Source organism: Panthera tigris, chromosome A2, assembly GCF_018350195.1.
Source record: "Panthera tigris isolate Pti1 chromosome A2, P.tigris_Pti1_mat1.1, whole genome shotgun sequence".
Lineage (NCBI taxonomy): Eukaryota > Metazoa > Chordata > Mammalia > Carnivora > Felidae > Panthera > Panthera tigris.
This window is the reverse complement of record NC_056661.1, coordinates 99,085,439-99,100,637: the sequence shown is the minus strand read 5'-3', so window position 1 is coordinate 99,100,637 and position 15,199 is coordinate 99,085,439. Positions and strand designations below refer to the sequence as shown.

The 15,199-nt window shown below is 40.5% G+C and overlaps 1 long non-coding RNA gene across 2 annotated transcripts in view; it reads right to left on the bottom strand.

Moving 5' to 3' along the window:
• Positions 1–410: 410 nt before the first annotated feature.
• The window catches only part of LOC122236441, a 109,685-nt gene continuing 94,896 nt past the window's right edge, over positions 411–15,199 (bottom strand). The window contains exons 2-7 of one of the 2 annotated variants that reach the window (XR_006214497.1): positions 5,322–5,403; positions 4,733–4,865; positions 4,037–4,126; positions 1,442–1,516; positions 663–723; positions 411–571 (exon numbers count right to left, since the gene is read on the bottom strand). This is a non-coding gene — a long non-coding RNA (uncharacterized LOC122236441). The remainder of the gene's footprint in view (positions 572–662; positions 724–1,441; positions 1,517–4,036; positions 4,127–4,732; positions 4,866–5,321; positions 5,404–15,199) is intronic. The other variant, XR_006214496.1, reaches the window with a different exon arrangement.

Here is a 15,199-nt window from a genome sequence, read left to right as displayed (position 1 = left end):
AGGGCATCCTTCTTTGGAGGAGCCTGTGGCATAGAAAGGGGTGAGGAAGAGAATACCTGCTGTTAGATCCTAGTTCACTATGACAGAGCAGTCCCATCAATTGAGTTGGGAGGCCTTGAGAGAGAGGGGAAGAGTCTTGCTGTCTTTCTTTCCTCACCAGATTGGGGATCTCCCTTGGTAATCACAAATATACAAATAGAAGCCTCCTGGGAGTTCACAGGTACAGGGAGGACAAGTAATAAAAGTAGTTTGGGCTGACTAGAATATTTTATAAATAGTCCTAATGCTCCCAAAGTCATCATCATGAGGATTCTTAAGGCCTCTGTGGATGGGGGAATACTGTCTCAACATGTTTATTTGATAATTATGTTAAATTATCAATTACATTTATTATTGAAACTGCTGTAAAATCATAAGGGTTCTCTTACTTTAAGAGCGAGGGGCCATTGGATACAAAGGCAGTGTTGACTTTTTCTTCCTTTATTGCATCTACTGTTTCTTCAGGAAGTTTCCAGAATATTCCCAGTACTTTATTATGCTTCTCCTTGGTGTTGGTCAGTCAGTATTTCTCCTAAAAATGTGGTTTGGAAAGTTAAGGAATTAGTGAGTAAAGTTCTTGCTCTTCAGGGACCTCCTGAATATATCAGATATTAGCATGTTACCTATTTATGTAGAGCTGCGACTAAAGCTCATGGCGGGTGTATCTTCCTGTATTAGCTGCTGCTGAAAGACAAGAGAAATACTTTAACTTTGACACAAGTCAACTCTGAGCCAGACTAAGCCTAGAATTCACATTTCCACCCACACATTCCCTCAAGTTCTGCTTCGTGAGTGGATTATCTCTGATGCTTGTTTATCTGATTTCTAGAATCTACTTCTGTCCTCAGGCACATTGTCAGATAGAGGAAAACTATGTGCTGTCTGGCTACTGAATTCTGTCCCTCTAACAAAACAAGGTCGAAATGACTTAAAATCTCATCCAGGAAGAGTGCTCTCAAAGGTGTAGAATTTTGGTTTCCTACGCTTGATCATTAAAAATGTGGGTTTTGCAAATGAACAAACAAACAAAAGCAGAAACAGACCCATAAGTACAGAGAACAAACTGGTGTTTGTCAGAGGGGAGGAGGTAGGAGATGGGCAAAATGGGCAAAGGGTAGTGGGGGACACAGGCTTCCAGTTATGGAATGAGTAAGTCAGGGGGATGAAAGGCACAGCATAGGGAATATAGTCAATGTAATGTAATAGCGTTGTATGGTGACAGATGGTAATTATACTTGTGGTGAGTACAGCATCACATACAGAACTATGGAATCACTATGTTGTATACCTGAAACTAATGTAACTTTTTGTGTCAACCATAGCTCAATAATAAAAAGAAATAACAAGAAAAAGAAAATGATGGGACATTTTAAAAAACTGTGGGTGTTGGAGTCAAATCTACCTGGCATGGAATCTTGGATCGGGCTCTTCAGTGGCTTGAATCAAGTTCTCTACTCTTCTAAATTCTAGTTTCCCACTATGGAAAGGAGAGATAATTATAGTATCTACTGCATAGGATTATTAGAATTAAATGATCTATTACATGGAGAGTCTAGCCCATACATAGCAAGCGCTCAACAAATGACAGCCATTATTGTTCAGAGTCTGGAACAGAAGATTTTCTTTTTAAACAGAATCTCAGAATGTTTCTGTTCAACAAACACACCTGTGTGGCCTGGATTCTGGTTGTGGGCCATGATAGAAACTGTGGCAGTAATGTCCCTGCACCTGGTTGGCCACATTCCTGGCTCCTCCCCTGAATGTCCAGCTTCTGGTTTAACTGGAAGTTAGGATGCAGGGCCGGGACACCCTTGCACCCTGTTTCATAGCCACAACTAGAGCCCAGCAGGAAGGTGGGTGAGTGCTGGTGCCAACCCCAATTGCTTCTGAAATTGCTGGCTGCTTCTCTGTACCTAACTTTTACGGGTTGGGTGTTTTGGGGACAGTACATTCCCAGTGCTGTAGAGGAGGTGGCTGAGCCCACTGCCTGAGGCTGTGCTGGGTTTCTGGCCCTGCCCCCAAACTTCCAACTGCTCTTCTGGCTCAACCAGAAGTTCAGGTGTGGGGTGGCCTGGGAGAGTGGGTGGGGTGCAGTGGAAAATACTTGAGCAATGAATCTAGAGGCCCTGGGGAAGTGTTTTTGGTTTTGTTTTGGTTTTTGGTTTTTGGCTTCTAAGTGGGATTTTACTTTATGCCATTTGTCCCTTCTACTTCTTCTGGGCTTCCCAAGGGTTTCCGTCCCACCAGCAGTGTAAAGGCCACTGCAGGTGAGTTGTGAAAAGAGAGATTAGAAGAAGGAAAAAGTTGAGATGGTTCCTCCCTTTAGCAGAGTCTCTTCTGGCATCTCTTGATGTTGTCTCTCTTCCTAGCATTTTTGATCTTTTTAGTCTTTCTAGAATGGTCGTTCACTTCTGGTTGTCCACAGAAATAGAACCTGAGGTTAAAACACTGAGAGAACCTCACAATTCTTCTTTTTTCATCTTTGTTCACCTTTCCCATCTTATCTTCCATTCTCTTTAGTATTCTTCTTTCTTAGAAAATAGGTCCAGGGAGCTTTTCAGAAGAACAGCAGGAAAAAACAAACAAAACAAAACAGAGGGAAACTAGGCAATAAAGTAAGGAAGATGGAGAGGAGGAGGAAGGGGGGGGGCGGTGACCCCCTCAATCCCAAGTTAACAGGAAATGGTCCTGAGTTAATACAGAGCTGGCAAGGCTTCCTGTCTTACTTAAACTACAGAAAGGAATTGGCTGAAATTTGATAAAATTGTAAAGGAAAATCCGTGGGGGAAAACCCTCCACAAGAGTAGTGATGATATTAAACCACTCAACATGTTAAGGAAGTCTGGCTATACGCCTGCAGATGACCTATCCAGATAGACTAAGAGGATTAAATTATCTCTTGATATTGGACTGTATGTGTATGTGTGTGTGTGTGTGTGTGAGTGTGTGTGTGTGTGTGTGTGTGGTGATAGCTACGTGTATTTTAAATATAAGGTAAGAATTACCTATAAGCTTGTTAGAATGGGCTTTATTTTTTATTAAGCATAAGTTTAGTTCACATTTATTCGTTTATTTATTTACCAGCATATTCAAAACACACAACAATTCCGGTAGCATCAGAGCAAAATAAAAAGATGACTCCTCTATTCATGGAAGACTTAAATTAAATAGGAAGCCACCAAAATATGATAAAGCTAACTAACTTTAATCATAATGAGTGTACGGGGAATATGGAGAGGTAATAAAAAGAGTACAAACTTCCAGCTGTAAGACTAGTGAGATCTGAGGATCTAATGTATAACATGGTGATGGTAGTTGATAACACTGTATTGTATAATTAAGCATATAAATTATCACCAAAAAAGAAGATCAATATGTGAAGTGATGGATGTGTTAATTAACTAGGTCAGGGATCCTTTCACAATATACAAATCACCATGATGTATACTGTAAATATCTTACAATTTTGCTTTGTCATTTATATGCCAATAAAGTTAAAAAACTATTAAGAAGAGTAAATGTTTTCCTTTCACAGGATTATATTACTGATATGGATTTGTATAATAAACTTTCTAAATGCTACTGCAATGGTAAAAGACCCTGCTTGGAAAGAATCCTAGGTGTCTCATTTCCCCAGCAGAAGGGCAGCAGCTCATAGCCAGGAAGTGGCCACGTTTATCTTTGTGCCTCTCATGCTGGGACAGGGCTGGGCACATATCAGTGTTTCTTGAGCTAAACCAAACTGGGGGAGAATAGTGAAGGGGAAATTCTGAGGAAAAGTGATTTAATTGTTTGCTTATTTTAGCATCCTTATTGTCTGGGTGGTTATTGGATTTAGAAACCCACTCCCATTTTTCTCCTGACACTGAACTCCCAGAATATTCTAATTAAAACAATTTCTTTTTGGTCCCCATTTATTGAGCACTTCTTATGTGTGAGGCTTTTAAATATCTTGGGTGCTCAGTCCTCATCACAGGTGATACCATTTAACACTTACACAGGCCAGAGATGTGGGGATCCTGACTGTTGTACACAGCATCCTGCTCGTTGCCAGGACTCAATACAACTTAAACAATAGCAGCAACAGCTGTGAGAAGAATCCAAGGACCAATTTGTTGGAATAAAGCAGAACAAGACTTTACCATATGGTAGATATATCTCAGATGGGTTTATTAGATGTAGGATGATTTTTCTTGTAGCCTAAGGGCTTTCTGGAGGGAATCTGAAATCTTTTCACTATGCCCACATCATTGCCAGATGTGGATATAGTGAAATAGACCTTATTCTGTGTGTGTGTGTGTGTGTGTTTGTGCACGTGCACATATGTGCGTGTGCAAAAGTAGCAAATTCTGATTCCCATAACAAGTTTCAGTTATCTCACTTTCACTTTCTTATGCAAAAATTTCTTCTTGAGCCTTTCAAATGTGCAGCAGGACTCTGTCCCTGCTCCATCGGAATATGTTATGGGTCATAATCATGTTCACCAAAATGTAAAACTAGAGGCAGTAAAAGAATGATAAAACATGGCAATTTCATAAAGGGCTTTGTTAGTCTTGTATTCTAACAGGATGTATTGGAGTCCTCCACCAAAACTTAAAAATTCATCGTGATTACTGATACCATTAATCAGAATTTGCCATGTGAACAGCTCAGAGCTCTGTTGTATTAAGCTGTCATGTGGTTGCAATCATACCTTTCTAACTGCCATCAGAGGTAACTGTCAGCAACACCATGTCTTCTCTCCAGTCTATTGCGGCTCCAGGTCCCCAGGGTTCCATCCTGAGTCCAAGGTGATTTGTACGGTACGCTAATGACCTGCTGATTGTCTGCACAAAAGCGTAATTGTACACTGTTCAGGCAACACTGTGATTCTACACAAAAGCAAAGGACTGTCTGGTGTCAAAATAATACCATAGTCTAACTTTGATAAAGGTTTTTTAACTGACTACAAGGTACTATTTGGTGCTAAAGCATGTGGCAGAAATAATGTTTATTCAAATAACTAACAAGTTGCCAGCAGGGGGAAATTTCAGGAGTGTGTGTGTGTGTGTGTGTGTGTGTGCAGGATGCTGTTTGATAGCTGTTTCTGTTCAGATTTTTGTTCTAATTTTGAAAGGTATAGAAACTAGCAAATATCTTTGTTTCAGTTAGATATTTATTCATGGCGCTGATTATCAATGTACATCTTAAATAAGATGTCACTGAAGGGTTTTCCTACTAGGTAATGAAAATGTGTGGTGAACACTATCTTGATCTATTTTCCTCTTTGTCTTTTGACCTACCTCTCTGATTTGCCTCAGTGAGCAGGTGAAGCCATCAATACTCTTCCATGGGTGTGACTGCCCCCGTGTCTCCCCTCTAAACCTGAGGACAGAGGAGAGAACCTGTCCAGTGATGGAACAATTGAAAGCCACTGACAACCCTATCCTGCTCCTCTTTTTCCCTGACCCCATGCTCTGCTAGCTGAAGTCTGGCCAGTTTGTGTGTGTGAAATGGGCTGGTTCTTCCCTACAGGGACTTGTCACTAAGTCATTTATCTGTTTAGTGATAGAGGAGAATTCCTGCTGAGACTTTGACCCGATTCCAAAGCTTGATTCCAAGACTTTACTTGTTTCATTTCTTCATTCATTTGTTTATGCTTTCACACATTTGGTGATAGTTTTAAACCTGTTGTTATATACCAAACACTATGCTAGCCAGGATGATAATGATGAATAAGATTTGGCCTCAGGTCTCAAGCCCCTTGTTGTCCTATAGGAGTCAACTGGCTATTACCAAATGCTTAAGAGACTACCAAGCATCCCTTGTCAGCTCAGTTCTGAAAGGATTTAAAGAGAATGTGAATTGCAACATGTTGGCAAAATGAAAGGTTCTCCATGGGACTGTATGCATATTTAGGGCAAGAAGCAAGTCTTGTCCTTGGAGTTATTTATGGCTCTGAGTGCAGGAAGGACATAGAGCACATGTTCTATAAATGTTGATTTTTTTGAATTTTTGAATTGGAATCAAATTTTGGAATTTGGAAAAGAATCTTTAGCAATGGACAGTAAATTGAAGATGCCAAGAGTAGGGGCTTTGGGGTCAGCTATGAGTTTGGCCTCTACTGATACAGCTTCACTTAGTAGTCAGTAATGGCCTTTGTCCCATCAAATTTATTTGTCCATTTCAGAATCTTTGTGTTTAAAACGTGTGATATGTCAGTGCATGTGCTAGGTGTTGTACATTCAAGAGTGAACAAAATGGAAACAGGATCTTTCCTCATGTAGCTCCCAGTAGAGGGGGTATGGGGATCTCAGAACAGATTAAGAGGATTCCAATAAGGTGTGTTAAGTTTCATGAGAAAGGAGTCCTACTGTTACCAAGGAGTCATCCTTGGTGACTACAAATGGGAGGGGTTGGAGGCCAGGCAGACAAGTTCTCCAGCACATAGGGACAATGTGCCGAGCCCTGGAGGCAAGAATGGTCAAGGTGCATTCCAATACTTAAATATATCCAGAGCCATTGAATTTTCCCTGCAAGGAGAGGAGCTTGAGATGAAGCTAGGGAGGTGAATGGGGCCAGACCTTGCATGGCCTTGTAGGGAGTGCTAAGTAGTCTGGACTCCACCGAAGACCAAAAGGAATTTATTGAAGGGATTTGAACAGGCAGCGCTACAGTGAAATTTGTATTTTTGAACTATTGCTTGGGCTACATATTGGATGAAGGATGGAGGAGGTGAGAGATATACCAGTTAGGAAGGCTTTTGCATAAATCCAGGTAGGAGATGGCCCATAGTGAGTGTGGTATTGCGGAAAATGCATAAGTTTGAGAATCCAGTAAGACCTGGCTCTAAAACTTAACTAGCTTTGTGACTGTTAGCAAGTAATTATTATTTTATATAACCCCCACACCTTCTTCTGCAAAACAGAGTAACTTTGCCTATTCCCAAATGGAATACTGTAACCAACCTGCCAGATATTACATGACACACACTTAAATCCTAGCCCCTTCTTGTGCCTAACAGTAATAGCCCTCCTTCCTCCTTGCTTGTATTTCTTCTCCTTTGATGTACAACTTTGTGCTTTAAAATCTTTTTAATGTTTATTTATTTTTGACACAGAGAGAGAGACAGAGAGAGAGAGAGAGAGTGTGTGTGTGGAGGAGGGGCAGAGAGAGAGGGAGACACAGAATCTGAAGCAGGCTCCAGGCTCTGAGCTGTCAGCACAGCTGACAAACCGCAAGATCATGACCTGAGCCAAAGTCAGACACTTAACCTACTGAGCCACCCAGGTGCCCCTACAACTTTGTGCTTTTAAATAGGATATTTTGTTACTGTTGTTGGTCCTTTTTATTCCTGGACCATGTGTATGGAGAAGAGCCCTCTTTTTTCTTTCTGCCTTTGTGACTACTATAGTTCTCCCAGAGCGTTCTGGGCCATCACAAGGTTACCTCTGAAGTTGCTTCTGTGGAACACTTCATTCTGTTCTGTGTGATGTTACAACCAATGAAAACCAAGCTTAGTAAAGATGAAAATCTTTGCTCCCTTCACTTTTGGAACTTTCTGGTAACTGTATTCTCCTCCTCATACCCTCGGAATGCAGCTTTGGTATTATCTTTGGCTGTCCTCGGGGCTGCTTCTTAAGCACTTGTGGAGAGACAACTTTGTATTTTTTACAGAATAGACCTTATTTTCACTCGGAGAATATTCCAAAATCCTGTCATATTTTCCTTTCTGACATCTCTAAAACTCATCTTTTCCCACTGGTCTCTAATAGCTAAAATCCTTTCCCATATTTTGGACCTCTTTTTCTTCTACTCCTTATAAGTCCCTCCATTGTGGTCTCTATTCTTGAGTTCTGTCTCTGTTAAAGCAATCTCCTTGGTACCTTCATTACAACATCTTTTTAAAATGCTCTCCCCAGTTTCTCTCCTCTGCATTAAATCTGGACTTCAGGGACTTTCACTGGTCTTCACTGCCTGATTAGTTTTTCCCTGCTGGTTTCTTATATTTCTTCTTAATTTCTTAATACCTGACCTCTTTATATGTGTTCTTTTTATTTTACTCATTCACTTTTTGTTTTCTTAGGCAGTTTTCAAGCTGTCTCCTCCCTAGCCAAGGACATTTTCTTTCCTTTTTATATGCCAAACTCAGCCTCAAACAAGTCGTATCCTGAAACCCCTTTCTTATTTTTCTCATAACATTCTTCCTTATTTGCTAATGCCTCCCTCTTCATGATGATGGTCTTTTCTTCATCAGGTGATGCTACTGCTATTTAATAGAGTGTATGTATATACTGTTTTGATATAAGCAGATCTATTACTTATTAAAGAAGGTCTCTGTTATTAATTGACTTAAGTCCATTCTCTCACTTCCATTACCACTGCTTGTTTGAGGTTGACAATTGTAGTTACCTCCCATTCAGTCTCACTGCCTCAGCTATCTCTCCCAGCTCCTCTATCCTTAATATCATTCTCAGAATGTCTTTCTGATCTGGTGCATTTCTCTTCTAAAACAAAACAAAACAAAACAAAACAAAACAAAACAAAACAAAACAAAACAAAACAAACAAAGCTTCTGGCTTTCCCTGGCTTGTGGAATGAGATTTATCTTCCTTAGGTGTGCTTCAAAAATCTTCACACTGTGGCCCGTCCTCACCATTCCAGGTTCACCCTGTCACTTTTTGACCCCAAATCCCAAATTCCAGTCACATGGAACAGCTTAAGGATGTTTGCAATACAATTTACTATATATAGAGGTTGAGAGCGGACTGCTACATATCAAATTTAAGCTGCAGAATTCTTTGCCATTTTTTTAAAAAGCAAAAGATTTCATGTAAAAACCTGTCTTTCTGGTTTCTCTCAGAAAATATGGCAATACTGCATCATATACATACCTGGCAACAGAAGGGTGGAATTGAATGGTGGCTGCCCCTTTAGACAAAACAGGCTTTTCTCCAATTTGCCAGTTTCTGCCACTGTGTTTTGTATCCTCAATGTTGAGGCAAAGGGGCACTTGCCATCCACCATTGCTCTTGTGCTTTGTCTTGCCTGACAGTATTAAGACACTGTCGTTCTGCATCTCTCCACATAAATAGCAGATGGGTGGATGCTATTTTGTATTTCAAGAAACATATGGGACCTACTTTACTCTTTCATCCTTGTGGCCCCTGTAGGCATCTGAATTTGGCTCTCTGACCAAGTGCCTTGCAGTAGGGTCTGGCTCCATCACTTGCTAGCTGTGTAGCTTCAGGCAACTGACTTAAGCATTCTTTGTCTCACTTTCACCTTAATAGTGTGTACCTCACAGCTTTTTTGTGAAGATTATGTGAGATAATCTATGTAGAGAATTTAGTAGAAAAATTGGAACATGGAAATAATTAATAATTCTTAGCTATATCATTATCACTATTATTATTATTCTGTTTTCCCAAAATCGAATAGTGGGAATATTAGAATCATGAGGGACATGATTTTGGACAGATTCTTTTGGTGCCTACTTAGCCACACCTTTCTAGCTATCAAGTTGTTTAACCTTACTGTATCAACTTTCTAGCTGGTCAAGTTGTTTAACCTTACTGTACCTCCATTTTATCATCTGTAAAATGTTAACAAAAACAGTATAATAATAGTATCCACTTCTTTGGTTATGATGTATCATTTGAGATAACCACATACAGTGTATCACAGCTGTCTGCCACATAAGAAGCATGCAGCAGACCTAGCTGTGATAATAATCAGCTGCTCAGGCCTCTGTTGCCCAGGGGAAGTCACCCAATAGTTGTGAGGACCCAGAGAGCCAGGTGATCCACCTGCCTGTGATATATGGTGCCCACAGGTCTACATGGGTTTTTCAAAAATGGAAATATAATTTGCATACCATAAAATTCACTCTCTCAAAATGTATAATTGAGATTGCACAAAGTTGCAAAATCATCACAACTAATTCCAGAAAGTTTTCATCATCCCCCAGAAGAAACCCCATACCCTTTAGCTGTCATTCCTCAAACCTACCCCCCAGCCCTTGGCAACCACTGATGTGCTTCATTTCCATGGATTTGCTGGTGTTTGTCTTCAGGGCTCTGACTTGTGCCCCAATTGTCAAGAACTGTTAGATATTTTGGCTTGAGAGGATATCCCCAGGGCAGCGATAACAAAGCATAGGGGTGATTCCAACACCTCACAGGATCTAGGCTCTCCCTAGATTCCTCAGGGAATCTGCCAACATTCCGGTGTCTCCCCCTGACCCACTGAACCAGACTGTTGTCCAGGAAGGGGAAATTACTATTCAGAAAGTACCCAAATACCACTCAAGAATTGATTGGAAGAACATGATCCTCCTGTCTAGAGCAAGGACAATGTGTTGTGCTCATGAAGACTTACTTGGGCTGGGCTGTGGGCTGGGATTTAAGAGATTTAGGCTCAGTCTTGGCCCTACCTTTCAGTCAGTCCCTATGTGACACTGGATAAGCCACTCACTTTTCACTTTGTTTCTTTGTGAAGGGAGGGATTTGGACCAGGGCAGACACCTGGGAGGCAGACATGATCACTGGTATCTGTAGGAAGCTTTTTTGTAGGTTAGACATCAGTTCTAAAAAATCCTCTTTATGTGCTCTGAGGACAGCACTGCTTTCTCAGTCTGGGCTTAACAGCTGTTCAGATTGTTTGTAATGTGGAGGCAACATTGCTGAAGCCCACTGTTTGGAGTTTTGGTGGTTGGTGTGGAGCAGTGTTGAGATTCAACAAGAAGCATGGGAAGCCCCTCCGCTTTGCTTGCTCACTTGTCCCCTCTCTCTCTTCTTCCCATATTCCAGTAATGAAGATTGCAGGTAATTTTAAATTGCAAATAGCCCACAGGAATGCTAAAGCCACCAGTTGTTAATAGTCTAGTGTGAAATACTCAAATCTAACAATTAGAAGACCTTTGGTTTAACCAGTCTTTGTCATATTAAAGACATTTGAGTGGGTAGATGATGGCACGTGCACACTGGGTTCCTGGAGCCCCAGGACAGGGACAGAGTGATGCAGCAAGGGAGGGGAAGGAAGCCAAAGACAGTTACTGACATGGCAGTTTTGCTCAGTCCCTGAGTGGCGGCACTGTAATACATCTGCTTTTGCTTTGGGCAGGGATGCTCTAAACTAGTCATGCTTCATCTAGATCATCTTTGGGTGAGGTTTTTATCATTCTGTCTTACTTTGTTAATGACTCTGAGAATCAGTCATTTTGGTTTCCAGGAACAGACTAAGACCTGGGCGACTGTGCTTCTAACTTTTCATAGTATCTTAAATCCACTTGTCCCAAATATTATCATTTATCTCTCACTTAGGTCACAGAACCACAACTCCATTCAGGTCAGCTCTGTGAAACACTGGGAAGAAACAGCAGCTGTTTCTGGATTCCGGTGGTTCTCTTTCCTTTTTTCTTAGTATGTCCCTCCCAAGCCCCCTCATTCTACACCCTTTCTGCATGCAGATTCACTTGCATTTAATTTCAATTACAATTTTTCCTCTTTCTTTGACAAAGCAAAATAAATGAAGGAATAGAGAATCCTTAGGCATACTTTGTGTGTCCCTGTAGTCTCTGCCTCATTGTTTGGAAACCACAGACTTCATCTAGATGCCAATGAATCCATCACCGGGGTTTGATTAAGCCATGTCTTTACCAAGATCTTCCCCTGAGCAGTGGCTTAACTTTTTAATCTTTGATTTATAATTTTACAGTTGCTGAGACAGAAGGAAAACCCACACTTCTTTGGAGGAGCATGACCTTTTCCCATATTGCTTCCCACTGGACTTCCTGAATCCTGGCCCCAGACACCATCATCAAGAAGACCTTATGGATGGGCTACCTATCCCTGAGAGAAGAGGAACATCAACGACAGTTTCTAAAGAGATTGCCTTCTTCATTTCAAGTAATGGCTGCAATCAGGGTCAGATTAAAGACAGACCAGCTGGACAACTGCTTGGAGGACCAACCTACGAGGGCACTAAAATGTCCATAGTATGCTAACACATACTTTATATTTCCGTGGAAATATAAAGAGAGGAAAATGATACTAGCACTAATTTTAGGGAGAAGCCTGTCCTCTACTAAAGATCTGGCAAGTAGTAGTTTGATGGAAACACCAATTTATTAGCCTACATGTCTCTGCACTCTAGGGCTTGAAAATGAAAACATAATCAGAGACTATCTTCCAGTTCTAGGATGTTAGCCCTTATTATGTCTTCATTCACCTGGAGGTAAATGTTAACTAACACATTTAACTAACATAGATCAAATCAAATAGAGCTTGAACTCCCTGCCTATGGGCTGGTTGATTGGACTCTGTGTTGAGTTAATTAGATCAATGGAGACACTGGGTGGAGTTGAGATCTTTAAAAATATTTGGCTGAAGGGTGATATTACTGGGTATTTGTAGATGAGGACATCAACAAACATTCTTAGAATCATGAAATATGGAACCGGTGGTCACATTAAAAATTTCAACTAATGGTTAAGTACTTATTGGACACCAGAGACTTAGGTATAAGATAGACATGGTTCCTACATCAAGGAGCTTACATTCTAGATTTCTCTTGGATATAAAGAGCAGTGGCCATAGCAAACAACTGAACACAAAGGTATTCTTGAGTCCAGGATTCCATTTAACATATTAATTCCTATTGCCTTAATCAAGCCTAGTGAGCATACATTTATAAGACTTACCAGTCTGCATTCTATAAATGCTCTGTGAACCTGCCTAGATTGTTTCCCTAGCAAGCTGCGTAAAGTCCCATGGTGTCAGAGGAAGGGGGTAGGGTTAGTTAGAGATTCTGGGGAGAGAGATATCAAGTGACATGGGTCAGGAAAAATGAAGAGATAGAATTTGGGAAGCAACTATTGCTTCTGTTTCATGTGGGGAAACTGTAGTGTGAAAAATGCTAGGCTGGGAACTTTGAGACCTAGATCTTTATTCTAATACAAACAAGCTGTGTGACTGTGGGCAGTCCACTTGGGGGCTTCTTCGGCCATCCAAGACCCCTTCCAGCTCTAAAAATGTTAACATCAGGCCCCAGTCTACTGGACAACTGGCAAATTTCTAACTCAGCTGTTCTTAAGCTGTTAGGTTAGTAGATCTGCAACAGTCACTTGATTGATTGATTTTTGGAGGAGTTTTTATCAACCTTACAGGATACAATAAATCTGCTTCTCTCCTTAGGAGTTGAGCAGGTTCTAGAAACACACCCTGTAGAGCTCAGAGAGGCTTTATTCCTTCCTTTACCCTTTATTCTCCTTCCTTTACCCTTTATTCTATCTGTGCCTCTCTCCCTCTCCTTTCCTTCATCACACTTCCTTTGAGCATATACCACATGAAATGTACCAGGTGTGTGCTAGGTTTGGAGATACAAGCTAAACTTGACATTTCCCCACACTCCCACACTCCTTTCACAGGAGAGGGTACAAAGCCCTCCTTGCTTTCATCTGCTGGCGTTTCCTTTAGTGAGAATCAGCCATGTCCCAGGGGAGTGTGCTGGCGGTACTGCTGGGGTAATGAGTTCTGGGCAGATGTCCCATTCTGCTCAAGCAGTTTTGAGGTGCCTTGACATATGCCCCTAGGCAATCACTTAAACCCAGGGTCCAGAAAAAAAGGAAGAGACAATCATTTACTTCTTGGGATAAATCTGTAAAGGGACAGTCCTCCATACAGTGATGGCCACTGTCTGTCATACCTCTTGCAACCCTCTCTGCCCAGGTGGGGAGAATGTAGGTGATTACTGCCTAAAATTAAAAAAAATACCTCTTTAATAGATAGACATCTTTCATTATACTGTGCTTTATATTTCATTATGACCGGTGGCCTTTTTAAATATATATATTTTATATTTTTCAAGATCAGATGGCTGATAGGACTTAGAAGAGAAACAAAGAGCTTGGTAACTCACATAGGTGGAAAGCTGACCATGGAATAATCGACAGCATATTCAAATATCTTAGTGAGTGCTAGCGGAGCTGCAGCAGAAAAGGAAACATTCTGTCAACCATCTCATATTTCCAAATATCTGGATACTGGCCATTGTGAAGACAAAAACTACAGATGATGGATCTTTCCAACTCTCATCTGCATGGTCTGAAGTCTTGTAGCTCCAGCTGTTGACTCTAAGCCAATTTACATTTGTTTTCTTTAGCCCTCTTGAGAGAAAATAAAAATCTTATTTTTCCAAGCAATTAAAACTCTTCTGCTTCAGCTAGAATGAAAGAATTAGGAGTTATTTCTCCTTGTGTATAATTGCATGTTTCATTTTTGTTGTTTAATGATTGACAGAAAACTGATAAATTGAGACATCTTTGAATCAGGTTGAGTGTACTCTCTTGGTGGCTCCATTGCTAATTTGTTTGACTATTTCACAGCATATTTTGCTCTGTAATGGAAAGGTTTATTAAATATGAGGGGTGCAAAGCTGTCTGAATACTAATGAACTTATTTGCCAAAATTTAAATGTTCCTTCTTATTAGGAAATGCCTGTCTCACTTAACAGGATCCAAATTGAATAATGAAGAAAATTAAACTATATTGTATCCTCAAGAGACATTGTGTGTGAACTGTAATAGAATAGTGATGGGGGAAAGGGATCACTTTTTAGAAAAAAGAGTAGATAATTTGGATCATATAAGAAAGGATAACTCAGGGGTGCTTGGGTGGCTCAGTTGGTTAAGCGTCCAACTTTGGTTCAGGTCATGATCTCATGGTTCATGGGTTCGAGCCCTGCGTCAGTCTCTGTGCTGACAGCTCAGAGCCTGGAGCCTGTTTCAGATTCTGTGTCTCCCTCTCCCTCTGCCCCTTCCCCACTCATGCTCTTTCTCTCTCCCTCTTTCAAAAATAAATAAAAACATTAAAAAAAATAAAAAATTTAAAAATAAATAAAAAAAGGATTAACTCAGAGAAATCCAACTTTTTTTTGAAAGAAATATACTCACAGAAATTTAATGAGCAGGATTGCCTACTGCACAGATGATCTATACCTTTGGCTAGTTTAGAATGAGAGTAAAGTCATAATCATACAGCAATGCATGCTAGGTTTCAATGGTTACAATTTACTAACCTTATTCCAGTGTAAGGCATTACATATACCTTATGGAATAGGAAAATCAATAAGCTTGAAAAATGAAGACAGATATCTAGAGAAGTACAATAGGGAGATAGAG